Here is a 17321-nt window from a genome sequence, read left to right as displayed (position 1 = left end):
ATGGGCAGACATATAGTCATTGGTCATTGCCTATCACTGCCAGGAAACACCTGATGGTAAGGCATACTGAAAAGTGTTCATTGGCACCCTTTCCATAGGAAGAATTTCCTATGGCAAGGAGGTTACTATTTTACTATTTTCAAAAAGAACAGGATGTCAGTTAAATATTAAATCAACTCCTAAGTCTGACTCACTAGTGCAAATGTATTTAAAGATGAGGCCCAAAATGTTTCCTCCACATAATAACATTGTGCATATTTACCCATGTTACTCAGAACTGTAATGCATTAATGCGTAAACACAACATAACTCATTGCGGTTATATCCCTACCTTATAAGGTCATGGACCTTTTGCTTCTGTGTCGATATTTATTTTTTCTGCTCTACGTGCTGCCTTACAAATATCTCAACTACATAGCTTTTAATCAAAGGTTATTTCTTGTAGTTTTATACGATCAGGGTTCCAAGATCTCTTCACCCCCAAGATTAACAATTGAATGCTGAACAGCACCACCATTCTGTGAGCCAAATATGAATACTTTACACTCAGAGCAGTAAGTATTAAACAAGGCCCTTAAATACTAGTGATAATAAATGATTACCAAGTAACTGCCCAGTCATCAATGACTGCCCCAAAATTAAACGCTCTAACCTGTTCCACACAGCTATGGCAGTGCATTCTAATGCTCCTTCTGCATCAGTACTGGGACCCACACAACACTGACCATGCTGCTCTTCAATGCACCTGTACTGCTCCTGTAATATCACTCATTTTTCAGCACCGAGAGCCTGTATCTCCACAAATGCACTTCTGAGTTTATATTATGATTCTATGTCATGAGGACACCAGGGCCTAGATTTACAATAAAGTAACACACAACACAAAAAGGAACCATGCTGTGCTGCATTGCATGCCAGGTAGAGAGCAGAAATGTACCAGATGCACTAAGACATTGCGCATTTTTGTAATCTAACTGTGCTAGTTCCAGCAAAAAGTTAAGTATTTCTACCTTGGTGCACATGGTTACTCTGTGCACCATCTTTCTGACCTGCAACACCCCAATGCTATCCCATCAATAATTTAAGGCAGAGGAACACTTCAATCTTGATCCGTGGCACTCACACATATTGCAGAACAGAGGGCCAACCATACCTCTGCCGATGCACTTCAATTTAGAGCTGATTTGTATTCACACAGAGAAATCAATTATAAGAGTTTTTAGTAAAGATCCAACAAAACATGCGTCTTTGTGCCAATACTTTCACATGTTCTCTGCACGCATCGCCTGCAGCACTTAGCTTTCCCAGCAGCTCAGAAAAAGGATAATGATGTCCTTTCACGCTGAGCTGCAGGTGTAAGTGCATTAAGGCTTTGCACGCTTATGCCTTTCACATTAGAAATGTTATATGGTAACCCACAGGGCACTAAAACTCATTTGACTAGTGCCAGGCAAGCACCTGTTTTCTTTTCATATTAAAATCTGAAACAAAAAGGTCAGGGCTACAGCGGCCTTTTTATATGTTTCTTTTTTGAACACATTTGTCTTCTACTGCCCAGCTGTGTGGAGGCACACGTGGGTCCTTGTAAATAGGAAGCCAGGCACTGGAGTTGAGGGCTCTCACAATCAGAAAATTCATGTCTCGTTATTCTGAAAGCCACGAGGAGGGACTTTGTGAGTACTGTAAATCATAAACAGAGATGTTTCCCCTTTATTCCTAGCCCTGCTCTGCAGTCTCTGAGGCCAGGAGTTACAAGGGTGGTTCTATGAGTAGCTAGGGGCAAACCACATGTATCAGATGCTACCATTATAGTAAAAGCACATGCAAATTCCTGAACGATTAAGAAAAGTGTGGTAAGTAAGCAAGGGGCAAACGATTTTCTATAGAAGGGACATTCGACATGGATAACATTGTCAATCTCAAATCAAAAACTAGATAAATGAAAAAGCGAAATTTCAGCTGACCAAAGTGAGGCATTTCTGGATTGGTATTAGAAAGCCCTCAAACAAAAAAAGAATCCCCAAAAATGGGCCTTAAAGGTACTGAAGGAAAGCTAAAATGCCATGTCAGCAGTTTAAAGAATAGATTCAGAATCTGCACTCCCAAAGCCCTGTCTCCTCTATTCCTTTTTACCCATGTTTCGAAGGAGGAAGTAAAGTAAGATTCGGGTAGGGTATCAAGGAAATCCTCATCACTATCACCAGGAGCAATCTTAGATGGTGTCCTGTGGGGTGCACCAGGAAGCAGGCAGGTATGTGGAGCAGCGCAGCGAGCGTGAGGACACAATGAGAAACTGTCACTAGGATACCTTATTAATCTCCTCCTGTTAGGGGCTGGGTAGCACCTCCAACCCTGCAAATTGTGATTGGTGCAGAGAAGTGCGTCGCTTCACTGTTACTTATGATAGAGTCAAAAACTGGCAAACAGGAGGGTAAGAAGCAGGGTATGGGGAGATAGTTCTAGCAGGTGGCAACTTTCCACAGGTAAAAGCATGGAGAACTGGGCCAGGATTCCGCAGATTACGTCCCTCCTTTCTTACCCTTACATAACTACCTGGGTGTAGGGGGCTGGGTAAATGGCATCGTCCACACCTTGTTGTCACTGTCTGATCTCCTTAAGATTACCAAGATTAATGAAGATCCCTCATCTTTTAAGTAAAAAACTTTTGACTATCCCTGAATGTCCCAAATGGTTTGGCAAGTTAGGGACCAATTGATATTGAAAGCCAAATTTCCCTAACAGTCCCTTAAGGACACTGTTGCTGTAGTGCCAATCAGAGACACACTTATCAACTCAGTAAGGATAATATGTCCAACAACAATGAAAAGTACAATAATAAATAATTGTAAACATAATAAAGGGCAAGAGCCCACTGACTACTTAGGCAGATTGTAAGATATCTTTGATCAACATTATGGCACTGAAAATGCTTCTGAACCTGAAGGGGCTGCTTGAATTCAAATGCTGCTCCTTAAAACTCAGGACAAGGTGCGCCTCATCTGTGTGGTTTTGCAAACCTATGGCTTAGCAGAATTAGTTGCAGTACAAACAAATAATGCTCCTTCAGGTTCAATCATTGCACCATGCGCAGGGTTGAATTGGAATGCGAGAAGGTAGGAGTAGGGGATAAGAGAGGGAGAGGATGGGCTTACCCCAGCAAGCATTTGTCCTGTGTCAGTTTTGAACAAAAATTCACTGGAGAAGGTACAATGCCAGGCTAAAGCGTACATAAACAGCTTGAAAAGCCAAGTTTTTCCTCTTCTCTTCTTCCTCCCTCTCCACAGTGATTAACTCAATTTGTGTGACAGGCTGAGTGAAGCTGACTGCTGCATTAACATCTGAAGCCCAGTAAACTAAAACAGGTTCAAACATCCACTGTTATCAATGGAGGTCCATTCCTTGTATTATTAATACTGATGCCAACTGCTGTGCCGTGGATATTTCTGATTTATTTTCCCTTCCTCTCTCAGGCCAAACGATTCATACAGCTGGCATCTCTAACCTAGGGTTCTTACCATGTTACCAGCCCATTACTGTATTGCTAGTGATGCAGCGCGTCTCCAGAAATTTTCTGTAAACATCACCTTAACCCAAGGAGCTATTCACAAATTACTCATCAGTGGGCCCATAACACTGTAAATCATTCATATACACATTTACCCTGCTCCGAGGATTCGGTGAAGACCAAAGGAGAGCTGCTAGATTATAACGGAGTGTCTAAAACTAAAATTGTATACATTATTTACATCTGCAGTTTAATTTGTAATACCATGGTTTTGATTTGAGAAGATATTAAAACACCCCACCATTTTTTGTCAACGGATCAGCTAGTAAAAGTTAAATAAAGGATAACAAGACCTGCTTAATTCTCCATTTATTTAATTTTTATTTAGAGATTAAATATCCTAGTATGACATCTATTTTTTATTTCAAAGAAAATTTAATTATACATTAAAGGAAAAGTTTAAAATTCAAACATTCATTTATTAGCATGACAGTTTAGAAAATAAGATAAGGTCAATATTACCAAAATGTAGAAAAGCAGACATCAGCATAAGACAGAATAGTTCCCAAAGAACACCTCTCTATCTCTCTTGATGTTCCCCTCTCATAGGACTCCGCACTCATTCAAAAGTTAAAATTCGGAAAAACTTCAGAGTCCCTGCGCGCAGGGAAATTGAGCAATCCAACAGCATATCGGGATGCAAAGATTAGATCGAAAAGCAAGCTTCTTTCATCGTCCCAAATGTCCTCTTTTATACCATTTTGTACTAACTTATCTATCGAAAAGTTGAAACTTTAGGGTTCTAGACTGTCCGTGATTGGTTACTTAAGGGGTGGATGAGCATCACCTCATCGCATTACTGTTCAATTTCCGCAGAGTCATCGTTATAATTGAAAAAATAGTAAGCCCATTGTTCATGGCATGCTTCTTCCGTTGTGTCCTTTAATTTGTTATTCAATGCCTTATTCCCACGTTCAAGATGCTGACATTCAAAAAAGTTGGCATCTTTTCCAAGTGGCAGGCCACACTGTCCTTGACCCATTCTGTACAGGCACAGGCAGCTTGCACTTCTCCCCGCGCATGCTCACTTCCTCACAAACTTGGAGTCGCAGTCAGCCTCCATTTTCTTTTAGGACACATACGCCACAATTTAGGAACTATTATAGAAACAAACACAAATAAACGTAAATTTGAGTAATAAAGCCCTTCTGTTTACCTCCCCTTTTCTAATAGTATTCCAGTTAGTAATTACCTAGCTTTAAGCAACATATATGCGTGATTTTACTTACCAATCTTCATAATTTATGCCACAAATAGACAGAAAGCACATCCATTCAATTGTCAATTAGATTATGACGAATGCATACTTTTTATGACAAAATGCATAACAGATTAGTAAATTATGTTCGGCAATTACATGCAATTTAGTATCCCAGGTTTATTTGTGTAGGTGTATTCTATTCTATGTTGGTTAATTTCAAAACCACACGATTAATAGATGTTACTGTTATGGAAAATTGACTTTACAAGGGGTATACAACATTTTTGTTTCCACCTTGCTCTATCAACTCCCTCCTATGGTGATTTTATCACCAAATATCTCCCAACATTTTGAAAATGTTATCTCAACATGTTTTAAATTCTTTTAGTTAGTATGAGGGGAGTGACACTTTTTGGGAATGTTTTGTGTAGATTCAGCAAATGGCACCAAAGTTATCAGCAAACCGAAAAAATCAAGAAATTCATTTACTATGGAAATGTGGCTCTGGGTAAAATATTGTTGGGAACTCAGACATGAAGATGTGCGAAATTGCATCTAAGATTAAAACTCTTCTAAAGATCCGCTTTCTCTCCAGCATTTGTCTTCTGCTGTTGTCTGTTTCTTAAATTAAATGTCACTCTCTCATTGAGCAGCTTGACTCATCTCTAGCCTACTCTCTCCAGAGCGCTCTTCTCTGTGTCTCTCTATTTCTTTCTCTTTATTTCACTTTCTCTTGCGGCTCCTCGCAGACTGCCCTCTGTCTAACTCCTTTCAAACTGCTGTCTTACCGCAACTGCCCATACATCTCCTTCGCTCCCATTAAATTTTTCAATCAATTTTGCACTCTCATCAATAATCTCTCATTATCTCTATATCATGCATCCTTTAACCTGACATTACTCATGAGGAAAGTATTTACCACCAGACAGGATGATAAAATACCCAGCATCACAAAGACCAGATGGGGCTGGGTAGGTCACAATGACTGGTATGAGGAGGCTAAGACTAACAGTAATGAAGATTACAAGTAAGCAATCATGGGCATTAACTCTACGTCCTGGGATCTTGTCCCAGTCATTACTTATGAGAACTACCAAAGCTGTACTGGACTTTGTTATGGATAAGATGGGGGACACCTTACTTCAACACCAAGTAATTTAAGAATCCATTCATCCTATGTTTCCACCCAAAATGTCTTACGAGTTCTGTTATCTCAAATTGTGGTGTAAGGTGCAATCTCTAATCATGCTACCAAGAAACTTTTTTGATATTTTTAACTCTTGGTTGTCGAGAATCACCACCTGTTTCCATGATTTGAAAGAAACAGGAATTGTATATACTTTTAAATCTTGGCCCAACTGTATCACAATATTCAAGCTAATTCTGGTTCTTCTCATGAATACTCAGCATTAATATTATTCCAACTTTTTAGGGAGCTTGCTATGCATGTAAAGAGACTGTGGATCAAGTTGTATTTCAGGTATTTTAAATAGGAACATAGTCTCTATAGCTTGATCAGCATCTGCCGATTGTGACATGATTTCAGTCTGGTAAGGTTCCCATAGAACTTTCCTTCACAGCAATCAAAATGCCACCTACAAATGCCGATTCTTTGATTTAATTGTATTCAGGTCAACCATTGTATTAGCCAGGTTACATAACAATATTCAAATGTCAAAATCTATTTTGACCATATGTGATACAAGTCCATAGGAAGTTTAAACATGCTTCTGAAGATGCTTTGCCTAAGTAGCCTAACATTTGTGTTTCAAACAGACTTTGATTACTCAAATCAGAAGTAACTTTTGTGTTAGTGGTACAAAAGTAGTCATATGTAGGTACATACATAGATAGGTTTTTTTTACATTTTCTGTATACAGTATAATTAAAATTCATACAAGCGGAATGTATTCAACAAATGCCATGCTAAATCTAGTTACTACGTAACTCATTTGATTGAAACTAACCTAGGTACAAAAGCCTAGCTATAAAAGTGTTACCCTACTGAGCTATCAGTGAATAGATGCATAGTTCTCCCATCTCTTGCCCTTACTTTGACATTTGCAAAAACAATATTTTTACAAAGTGATCTATGGGTGACCTTCCTCGTAGTTGACTTTCATGCGGTTTTACATTAATTGTACAGTACTCCTTATCCCTATGTATGCAAATATTTACCTCAAATTACTCCACAATAATCATGACAATGCTCCCACCCTTTAAACAACCTATGTTAGTATACCATTTTTCAAAAGGAGGCTTGTGAGCAGGCAAGGAGGAGATATATACCTGGATTAGAGGCCTACACTTCCAGGTCAAATTCATATGACTAGATATGCTCGGAAGCATCCAGTGCATTGAATGTGTGCTGTGTACTGCTTGGTAGATGGAGCTTTGCATCAAATTTAATTGGTGTTGGCACTGATTTGACCAGGTAACGACCCTTTTGACTCGAAGCAAAGTAGACGGCTTTATACATTGAGAAAAGGCACCTTTACAGTGCAAAACAGCTTTTACCTGGAATAATAAATCCCTTATAAGACTTTGCATTACTTTTCATTAACGTGTGTTGCATAAAAAATTAGTAATCTCAGTCTACATTTTTCAAAGGGAATGAATGATGTGTCAAACCAGTCATGCTAGAAGAGCGAACAATAGATCTCTCCATTTCAGCCAAGGAAATTCCCACATGTAATTTTCTTTCACCAGTAAATGTAACTTTTATTAGATGTCTGCACCATATTACGATTTGTGAAAGTTCTTGTATTTTAGCAACATGCCTTAGTAACTGTCCTTTGCAAAATTGCTTTCTGTGTCTCCAAAATACATTTCCTCAGTTGACTTTAGGCCATTGACCGGTGAATGACATGGAGCCATCTTAAATTAAATGCATACAAAAATGTAATACTAACGACTGAACAACATATGACCCTCTCTGCGCCTGGCCTGATGATGTGGGACCACCACTGAAAACATCCAAGTAGGTAAGAAACTTCAGAATTACCATGGACTGCAAGATGTCAATGAATGCCCAAGTGTATAGCATATCCAGATCCAGCTTTCTTACACTGAAAACCCTGAGATGCATCTTCCAGAACCTAGGATTCCCCAACAAAGTCCAAGCAAGTGTCTCCCTTCTCCTTTCAAAACTTAATTACTCTAATGGTCTATAGCATGGCTCACCTCTAACATCTTGGAGTATATTACTAGGGGTGGGTGGGATGTTTCATTCTGCCAGCGGAATTGGCAGATTTTGGCAATCTCCGTTTATTGGAATTTCTTTCCCGGGAGGCTCAAGTTTAATGTAAGCTGCAGAGCGGAGCGAGATTTGGCATCCCCTAGCGTGATTTTCAAATGGAGGTGCTTGCGAGCTGTTATAGTCAGAGGACTGCTTTCTTAGTAGACTTGCTACCGCTTGAGTAGATTTATACTCAAACAGAAGCAAAATCAGCTCAAATGGCTGTGCACTTATTGTAAGTAACAACAACACCAGTAAGTTGAAGTTCTTTATTGAATAAGAACATAAACAACGACATCCATAGCCCTGCCAGTCCAATACTAATCCGGAGTGCGCCTTGGAATGTTGACAACCAGAGGGTCAGCCCAAAAGGGGCAGACAAGGAGGGGGGAATGGAATGTACCAACAATGACATTTATGTAAATTACAACACATCTCCTACCCTATACCCAACAGCACACCCAAGGTAAACCCCTAAGGGGTAGAATTTCAGCCTCTCAGGAAACTAGAAAATCTCGGGTGGGCAGGTATGGAGAACATGACTTTTACCTAGCCTCCCACCTACATGTCCTGTCCAGTTTCCTAGGTATACCTAGTAAATCTTTCCATATCAATCCTGATGTTTCTTTATTCTACTTGCCATCTGTCCTTTGTCATCCTTCTCTTCCTCCTTCCCCTTCAACCATAAAGGACTTACATTCATCCCTGGTTCTCTACTTTTTTCCGATTTAAATGGAGATAACACTGTTACACTGATTGGCATGACTAAGTACGACCAAATCATTTCATATAGAGCTTTTCTCACATTAGCCTTACTGTTGCTATACAACTGTATACTCTCTTTGTTAACACAATTTTCTCTCTCGATCTTTCCATTCACACTAGGACAGTACAATGCAGTTCCTTGATGAGTTATTGCAAAACTATGTGAGGACTCACTTATTTTAGACTGAACAATTTGAACCCCATCGTCCATACCCCATGTTTGAGGAACTTCTTCCTTCCTGAAAATTTCTTGTAAGGACACTGTTACTGAGCTAGTAATCACATTTTCCACAATCTTTGTTATCACACCCATGTAGTGATAGTCGACCTGGGAAATGGTGCATCTGCCTTCCCCTCCTTTTACCTCCCGGGGTCCCACAATGTCCATTTCCAATTTCTCCCCTGGGGAATTTAGTACTACAATTACCGATATGAGATCTTCCCTACTCCTTTTAGTCTCATCACTCCTCTCCCATCTACTATACCGTCTGATGTAACTCCCTACCATGGTTTCCACTGTTGACCACCAATAGTGAATTCTGACTTTGTATTCCGTTTTACTGCAACTTAAATGTCCCTCATGAGTCACTGTTACCATACTTCCTCTCCAGTTCACAAGTAACACTATTTTTCTCCTTTTGTACAAATTCCTTCCTTGGAAGATTGATTTGTGTCTGACCTGCCAAAACTCCTTCTCTTGTTCTCCTAGTCCTTCTCTTCTCTCAGGCCCACCCTTGGCCACTAATGCTTCCAGTTTAAGTGTGACTTCTTCTTCCTCCTTAGCACGGAAGTGTCTATCTGCCCAATGGCACACCCAAACCTTCCTCTCCTCAGCAGAAATCCGTGTTCCAGTTACAATGAGGGACCTTGGAACAACGGAAATTATCTTTTCTTCCTCTTCTACACCTTGACTAAAGGTGACTCCTGTTACTTTAGTGCTTTTATTCATAGTTTTTCCAGTGTCCATTCCTGTTTCTAACCGGCCAAGAAAAGGTACATTCTTTTTCTCGCATTTCATCTCCTCAAAGCATAGTCTTTTTTTGATGGTGCACCCTTCCACTTTTATTGTTATGGGTGAAATCCATTTCAAGTTATCCGCAGGCTCCGTCACCTCCTTCCTTAATTGCTTTTCTAGTTCTTCTTTAGGAGGTTGCCTCGCTAAAACTTGATTCTCATTGGTAATTCTTTTTTTCCTTTTTCCACCTCTACACCCCTCACACTTCTTCCTACTAGCTTAACTGGCTCTTCGGCTCTAGGATCTAATATCATCCATAGGTCTTTTTGATGAGCCCATCCCAGTAAGTTTAGCCCGACCGTTGCCACAAAGATTTTGCCTACAGTGCTTCTTCCCTTAAACAATATTTTACTAATGATCATACCTTCTAGCGGTATTCTTTCACTGTTGTAGCCAAACGGGCATGCATCTGGTTTTTCCAGCTTTATACCTCTTTTCCCAGGTTTTTCCTTGTATATCTTAAAATTAATAAAAGTAAATTGCGAACAAGAATCTACATATACTTCAATTGCATCACCATTTAAATCAATCACACATGTTGGTAATGCTACCATTCTGACAGGGTCTTCATCTTTTTTGTCTATGCATAGCACATAACCTTCTTCACTTGCGCCACTGTTGCTCACTAAATTCACAGATTTTTTTGAAATATCTTTGTATGCTCTTTCGAAATGCCCTTTCCTGTTACATTTCCTGCAAGTAGCAGTTCTTGCCAAGCATCTGGTACTATTCGCTAAATGTCTTGTACTGCCGCATCTAAAACATTTCAGTCTGTCTTCCTCCTTGTACCTCTCTTCGTTTTGTTCTCTATAAGATTCTTTCCACTTTATTTTCTTTACAGCACACACTTCTCTGTTGTCCTCCCTACTGTCGCAAATTTCATTTACCTTGCTCCCCTCGAGTATATTAATTTCTTTCACGCATTCTGCTGTGTGTTCTACGCTCTTGGCTACCTCTATGGCATTTCTCAAATCTGGATTACCTACCAACAATTTCTCCTGGATTTTCTTACTGTTGGTGCACCTCACCAGCTGATCTCTTATAAGTGATTCTGTTAAATCATTAAATTCACATGTGTTCGCTAATCCTCTCAGGCATGCTATGTAGTTCCCTACCTTCTCATTTTTCCCTTGTACTCTTCCATAAAACTTGTGTCTTTCTAACACCACATTTATCTTATCAGCATATTGCAATTCTAGTTTCTTTAAGCTTTTATCGTAGATATCCATGTCCTCTTCTCCACCTACCCCTCCTTCCAAATCTGGTAGGCTGTCAAAAACTTTCCTTCCCTCAGTTCCTAGATTTTTCAGGAGTATATTCTGCTTTCTAATAGCTGAAAATCCACTTGCACCTATTGCAACCACGTAAGATTCAAAACCCTTCCTCCGATCTTTCCATGGCAGCACTGGCTCCCCCTCCTTTATTAGGAAAGGTGGCGGTTGATTCATGCTTGCTGCCACCATTTCTAGGATGACTACGGAGATGGAACTTCTCACTTCCTATTGTACTACACCACTAGTGCACTACCTACTAGTTTTATATAGCGCAGTGCCCTGTACCAGCTTCTACCTCAGAGTATTGCCTCTACCCTTAGATTTGCTACGTACACTCTACACTTGTTTACTCACTGTTTTACTAACTTCTTATGAACATTCACAAATTAGCAGAAAATTACACCTATAATTTCACAGTTACTCATCACTTTCCTTTGCCTCCAGTTGCTATAATTTTCTATTTCAATTCACATCCTTTTACTATTACATTTCCTCAACATCTGCTCATGTGCTAGATTATTTCCTGTCACAACTTAAAATGGTGCTCCCCTAGCTTGAGTGACCCCCCCAAATAAAGTTCCTTTGTTCTCTCACGTATTTCTTCTACTTCTTTTTTCCCTTGAGAATCTGTTAATCACCAGCTGCTTTACGAGTAGGCCTCTTACTTCACAATATTTAACCAATATCCCCAAAACCTATACTACTGTGCCCCCACACCCTCAGAATGACCTAGGTGAAATATGAGTGGCTCAGTTAATAAATTCCTCCAACAACTCGTTCTGCTCTTTAATCAGTTATTATGAGGAATCTGCTGATGTGGTTCAACGGGATCTCTTGGAGAATCTGCCGCTGACGAATTATCTTTACTTTCCGATGCGCCTCTCTCGCCCTCACGCAGTTGCACACGGTTACCTCCACTCTCCCAAGAATGTTCCTTTTCTCTTGAAGGGTCTTCAAACGCACGAGGTGCCTCACTCCATCACCTCCTGACCGGCCACAGCTTACTCCGATCCCACGAAGGCTCACTTCCTCACAGGATTTTCTACTTGCTCTCTTCCCTCTGTCCTCCGCCGCCGCACGAAGTGCCGCCTCACCGTCCTTTCCTGAACAACCGCAGCTTGCTCCGATTCACGAAGGCTCGGTTCCTCACAGGATTTCCTCCTCACTCTCTTTTCACTGACACGCCGCCGCCTGCTCCTGTCACCACGATGATTCCACTCACCGCGGATTTCCTTCTCCTTCGCCTTGTCGGCCCCCGCGGATGCTCCAGTCACCAGTATGGCTCTGCTCTCTACAGAATTGTGCCGCCACACAGTCGCCTCAAGACAACTCCCGCTGGCACCGTCACACTGTAAGTACCTCTTCTATTCTTATTTTTTTTCCTCTCAGTCACTGCCCATTACCGCCAGCAGATCAGTTTCCTGGCAGCTGTTCTCTTTCTCCCAGCTTGCCGATTTCCACGCACTTCTCTCTTCCTCCGTCTGCTTATTATCATGTGTCCTTTGTATATTTCACTTCTGTCTTACTTGCAGGCTCACTTAGTAGGGTACGTAAATCTACCTCATGTAGCTCTCCTCAAATTTCGTATTGTTTACTTTCCTTCCTTTCTTCACTTCACTGGTCCTGGGTAACAAATGGAGGGAATGTCGTACGTTGGCCTCCTCCCAACAATCGTCGCCAGTATTGTAAGTAACAACAACACCAGTCAGTTGAAGTTCTTTATTGAGTAAGAACATAAACAACGACATCCATAGCCCTGCCAGTCCAATACTAATCCGGAGTGCTCCTTGGAAAGTTGACAACCAGAGGGTCAGCCCAACAGGGGCAGCCAAGGAGGGGGAAATGGAATGTACCAACAATGACATTTATGTAAATTACAACAGCACACTTGGGCACTGCGTGGTTCTGTTGGCAGTGATTTTTCAGCACAGCTTGCACTAACTGTGCTAAATTGCAGTGCGAGCAGCATGAAATGCTTAATCCCCAACCATTAGTGGAACTCCACAGAATCTCGTGGAGTTTTAATATAACTCCACGGAATTCCACAGAGTAAAATGATGCAAATTCTGCCCACTCTTAAAGATTACTGAGAATTTAGAACTCTGGTGCTAGATTTCCCCTACGTGTAAACCAACAAGCACATATCTACCCTGCCTTGAGGGCCCTATGTTGGTTGCCAGTTGCCAGAGGATCCACCTTCAAGCTGCTTTTTATCGCTCAAAATAGCAAAAAATGGAAAAGGAACACTTTTCATGAGGAGGCAAATCACTTTTCACATATAACAATGGAACATCCACTGTGGGCTGGCCCCAACTTAAAATCCCAGCATACAAGAAAAAAAAATGTGTGGAACATCTTTCTCTGCCCATGCAGAAAAACATTGCAATTCATTACCCTCAAACATGATCCGCTGACAACCATCTCAGCTTCTGAAGAGTAGTCAAGAGTTTACTCTTCTCTACATGGCACTATCTTATCAAATAATCTAAGATAAAGCACCCATGCAGGATCTGGGACAGTGTTGTCATCAAGAACATATGAAGCAATGTATGCTTACAAAGTTTAGAGTTATAGTAAAATAATCGGCATAATCAATTAAGCAAGTATCAAAACTCAAACAGACTTAAGACCTGAAAAGTTTGAATCCATGAATGTTTATTAAAAAATGCAAGTGCAGTAGAGAAGGCAAGAATAAAGGTTAGATAAAATGCAAGATAAATCAATATGAGAAATTAGCATAAGGTGCAATAAAAGGCAGCAAAGACTCACATGATGATTAGTCTCAGAGTAAAAATATTCCAAGTCCAAAACAAGAAACAAACTGACAAGGGCCTGCTCTCAAAGGGCCTGTGCAAACCAAAAACGGCTCACCTCCCGGATGGAACCTTCTCATGATAACATTCACAAGGAAATACGCAGTTCAGCAGAGGGTGATCAAATTGTTATGTAGGTTTCAAACCAAATCAGAATACAAATTGTAATGCAGCATCATCTTACTACAACTCCTTTTGACCTAATGTCATCGGATGTGACAGTACAGAGCTATTACACTCAAACAGTGGCAGCTGCTCCCGGGAAGCAACAGTGAGGCAGGAAGCGAGGGAAGAAGGGAAGTAGGGTTTACAAAAATATATATATTAACTTACCTGCCGACAGACATCCTGGGCTGAATGTGTCACGTAATACCTTGAACTTACTCTTGGGAGTCATGGATGGTCTAGACGGGTCCTGAGTGGACAAAACCTTCTTGGGAACAGCCCTCATGGTGGCCAAATGGAATATAGCCTCTGCATGGTAAAACCCCACCCCAAAAAGTATAGCCAAATGGCGCAGGGGAGACGACTGGTGTGCGGCACAAGAGAAGCCACTGTAAGAGGCCAAATCATGTTCAGCCAAGCATGGTCGGATTGGGGCAAATGGATAAGTCAGGTTGTGTAGAGAAATATTACTATTGTGCGAGACATATCGGTCTGGTGCAAGCCACAGTGTGTATTGTAAACAACTAAAGCGACAAAGTAAATGTATCATGCCTGAGACGATTTGCAGTGCTGTTTTTCACTCTTCACCAAAACCCAATAAAATTGGTTATCAAATAAAAATGTACCTGCCAGCCAACTGGCCGGCCGGCTGCCACCGGGTCTCCTCCATCTTCTTCCCGGCTTCTGTGCAAAAAGGAAGCACTCAGGCTTCCAAGCTCCCCATAGCCAATCACAACGCTGCAATGCAGTTTTGTGATTTGTTGGCATGGCGTGGTTAGGTGCTCAGCCAGGGAATGGAGGCCTGGGCATGTGTCCACCCAGGCTTTAATGCAGCCTGGTTGGAGAACATGCAAAGTGTGCATGTCTGTTTGGCTGGTCTGTGAGGGCCTGCCAAACAGTCAATCAATCAATCATTCAATCACTTTATTTCGCCAGTACAAAAGAACTGCATAAAATGTATTCTACTTACAATACACAATCAAAAAATGATTAAAATACAAAATTATGTACAATTTCATAAGACATTCCTCAAAAATATGTAATTAAATACAACATGGTTAAAAAGAGTATGAAATTCATTAAAAAAAGATGATATGATAAATTACTGAAGGTATTTTCTTGTATTAGGAGCACAAATTAAAAACAAGGCTATACAATAACAAGTTAGCGGAATGGGTAATGATTGTAAATAATAAAGAGCAGGGCGACATTGTCTAACATTGAGGGTGCACATGAGTGGAAAAATAGAATTTTTCCTTTTCTCAACATAAAACCTTCAAAAGAATAATAGATGGAGTTCCCCTTGACAGGGGCTTCCATCACAGGGGCATGCTGAGAGGGTATCCAGTGAATAAACCTTAGCTGGAAAACCCTACATAAAAGGAATGCATTTCAAACGTAACCTCAGCAAAACATATCTATGTTGTGCCGATGTGACAAAAGATAACTAGTTGATATCAGTGTTATTAAGAGTGGGTGTTAAGTTGTATTGTATGACCCTAGTCTTAGTGCAATTAAGTTCCCATCTATCTTTCATACATTTCCCTAATATTAGTTCTTTAAATTTTGCCTTAGGCACAACAAAATATGTGCCTGGTCTATAAAACAGTTCACCCATTCACATTGCGTATAAGATGATCTTTACATATTGAAACCATTTATTCGTACTTATACCATCTAGGGTTAAGCAGTCTTGTACAATTTCAATGAGTTACCTTTTATGATTCTCTTTTCGAGAGTGAATGCAAAAAAAGAATCGGGGCAGAACATATGTTATTGAAAATGTAGGGTACATTCAGTTCAGAGTGACAAATGAAAGTGTAACAAGATTGAGGAACACCGAATAACCTCTTTAGGAAACTGTCCTCAACTCGTTGACAATGGATGTATTGGCTATTCCCCATACAGCTGCCCCATAGGTGGCAACAGAAATCGATTTGGCCTTGTAGACCTTTTTTACTGTTCTATGGGTCTAGGGCCAACCTTATTTATGAAACTAAACAGGGCTCCTATGCTTCTTTCCATAAGAAGAGCTCTGTTTGATACCATATTTAGCCACATATTTTTTTAATCGAAAAGTATTCCCAAATAGGAAAAGGTGTCCCCCACCTCCAGCTTTCTCCCCTCAATGGTCAATCTGTGAATTCTTTTAACTCTAGCTCCTGTCACCAGCACAGAAGAATTGGATTAATTAACCCTAAGGCCCAGATTATGCATACATTTGCAATAGGATCCTATTATACAACACGATAAAGCATTACCAGTCCGGGCTAGTAAAACCGCATGGTCCGCAGAGAGGAGCATTGGGACGGGGTTTGAGCCAACAAAAGGGACATCTTGTGTAGAGCCAATCAGCTCAGCTTCCACGGCATTGGTATATACGGAAAATAAAAAGGGGGCGAGCACACTCCCCTTCCTAACACCGTGGGTAATCCTAAAATGACTTGTGCATTAGCCCTGTCTCCCATAGTGAACACAGGCTGAGGTGGCAGAATGCATTTCACAAATAACATTAATTATGGACTTATCAATACACATAGCTTCCATTAATGACCAAAGTTTTCCATGAACTATGCAATAAAAGGCAGCTGATAAGTCCACAAAGCCACATAAAGATGACCTTCACCTGCCGCACCGTACTTGGCAATCAACAGATTTAAATTTAAACATTGATCAATTGTGCCCTTTCCCTTTCTAAAACCATATTGGGCACACAATACACATTTTCTTTCTTAGGCCAAGGTTTCTAGCCTATTCAGGAGTATCTGACCCATTAGTTTTGCTGTGCTATCCACAAGAGATATGGCTCTGTAGTTCTTAGAGGTAGCCATTTCCCTCTTTTCATATATTGGAACGATGATAGTCTTCTTTCAAGAAGGGAGAACTCCTGTCTGGGTTTGGATGTTGATAAAATTGGTGAGTAGTGGGACCCATAAGTCCTGATCGGATGAAAAGAAATCAATAGGAACCCCATTGGGGCCAAATGCCTTCAGTGTGTGACACTGGTTTAGGGCAAATCTAATTTCTGACAAGCTAAATTATAATGGGACATCAGTAGTAGGTAATAGAAGAACAGGTGGCTCATAAAGTTAACTCTCTGAATTCCCAAATATTCCCAAATACCCCTTTATAATATGCCACGCATGTGTCCCTACTTACTTGGAGATTCAGAATAATCTCAACTTCCTCCTTCAGGAACGGCGCATTAACTATGATCCAGAAATCCCTGCTGTTTTTTGATATAGCTGTCCCAGGCTTCTTGCTTAAGAATCCTCAGGCTATTGG

Source organism: Lissotriton vulgaris, chromosome 8 (assembly GCF_964263255.1).
Source record: "Lissotriton vulgaris chromosome 8, aLisVul1.2, whole genome shotgun sequence".
Lineage (NCBI taxonomy): Eukaryota > Metazoa > Chordata > Amphibia > Caudata > Salamandridae > Lissotriton > Lissotriton vulgaris.
The sequence above is the reverse complement of the archived record's forward strand: the minus strand, read 5'-3'. Positions refer to the sequence as shown.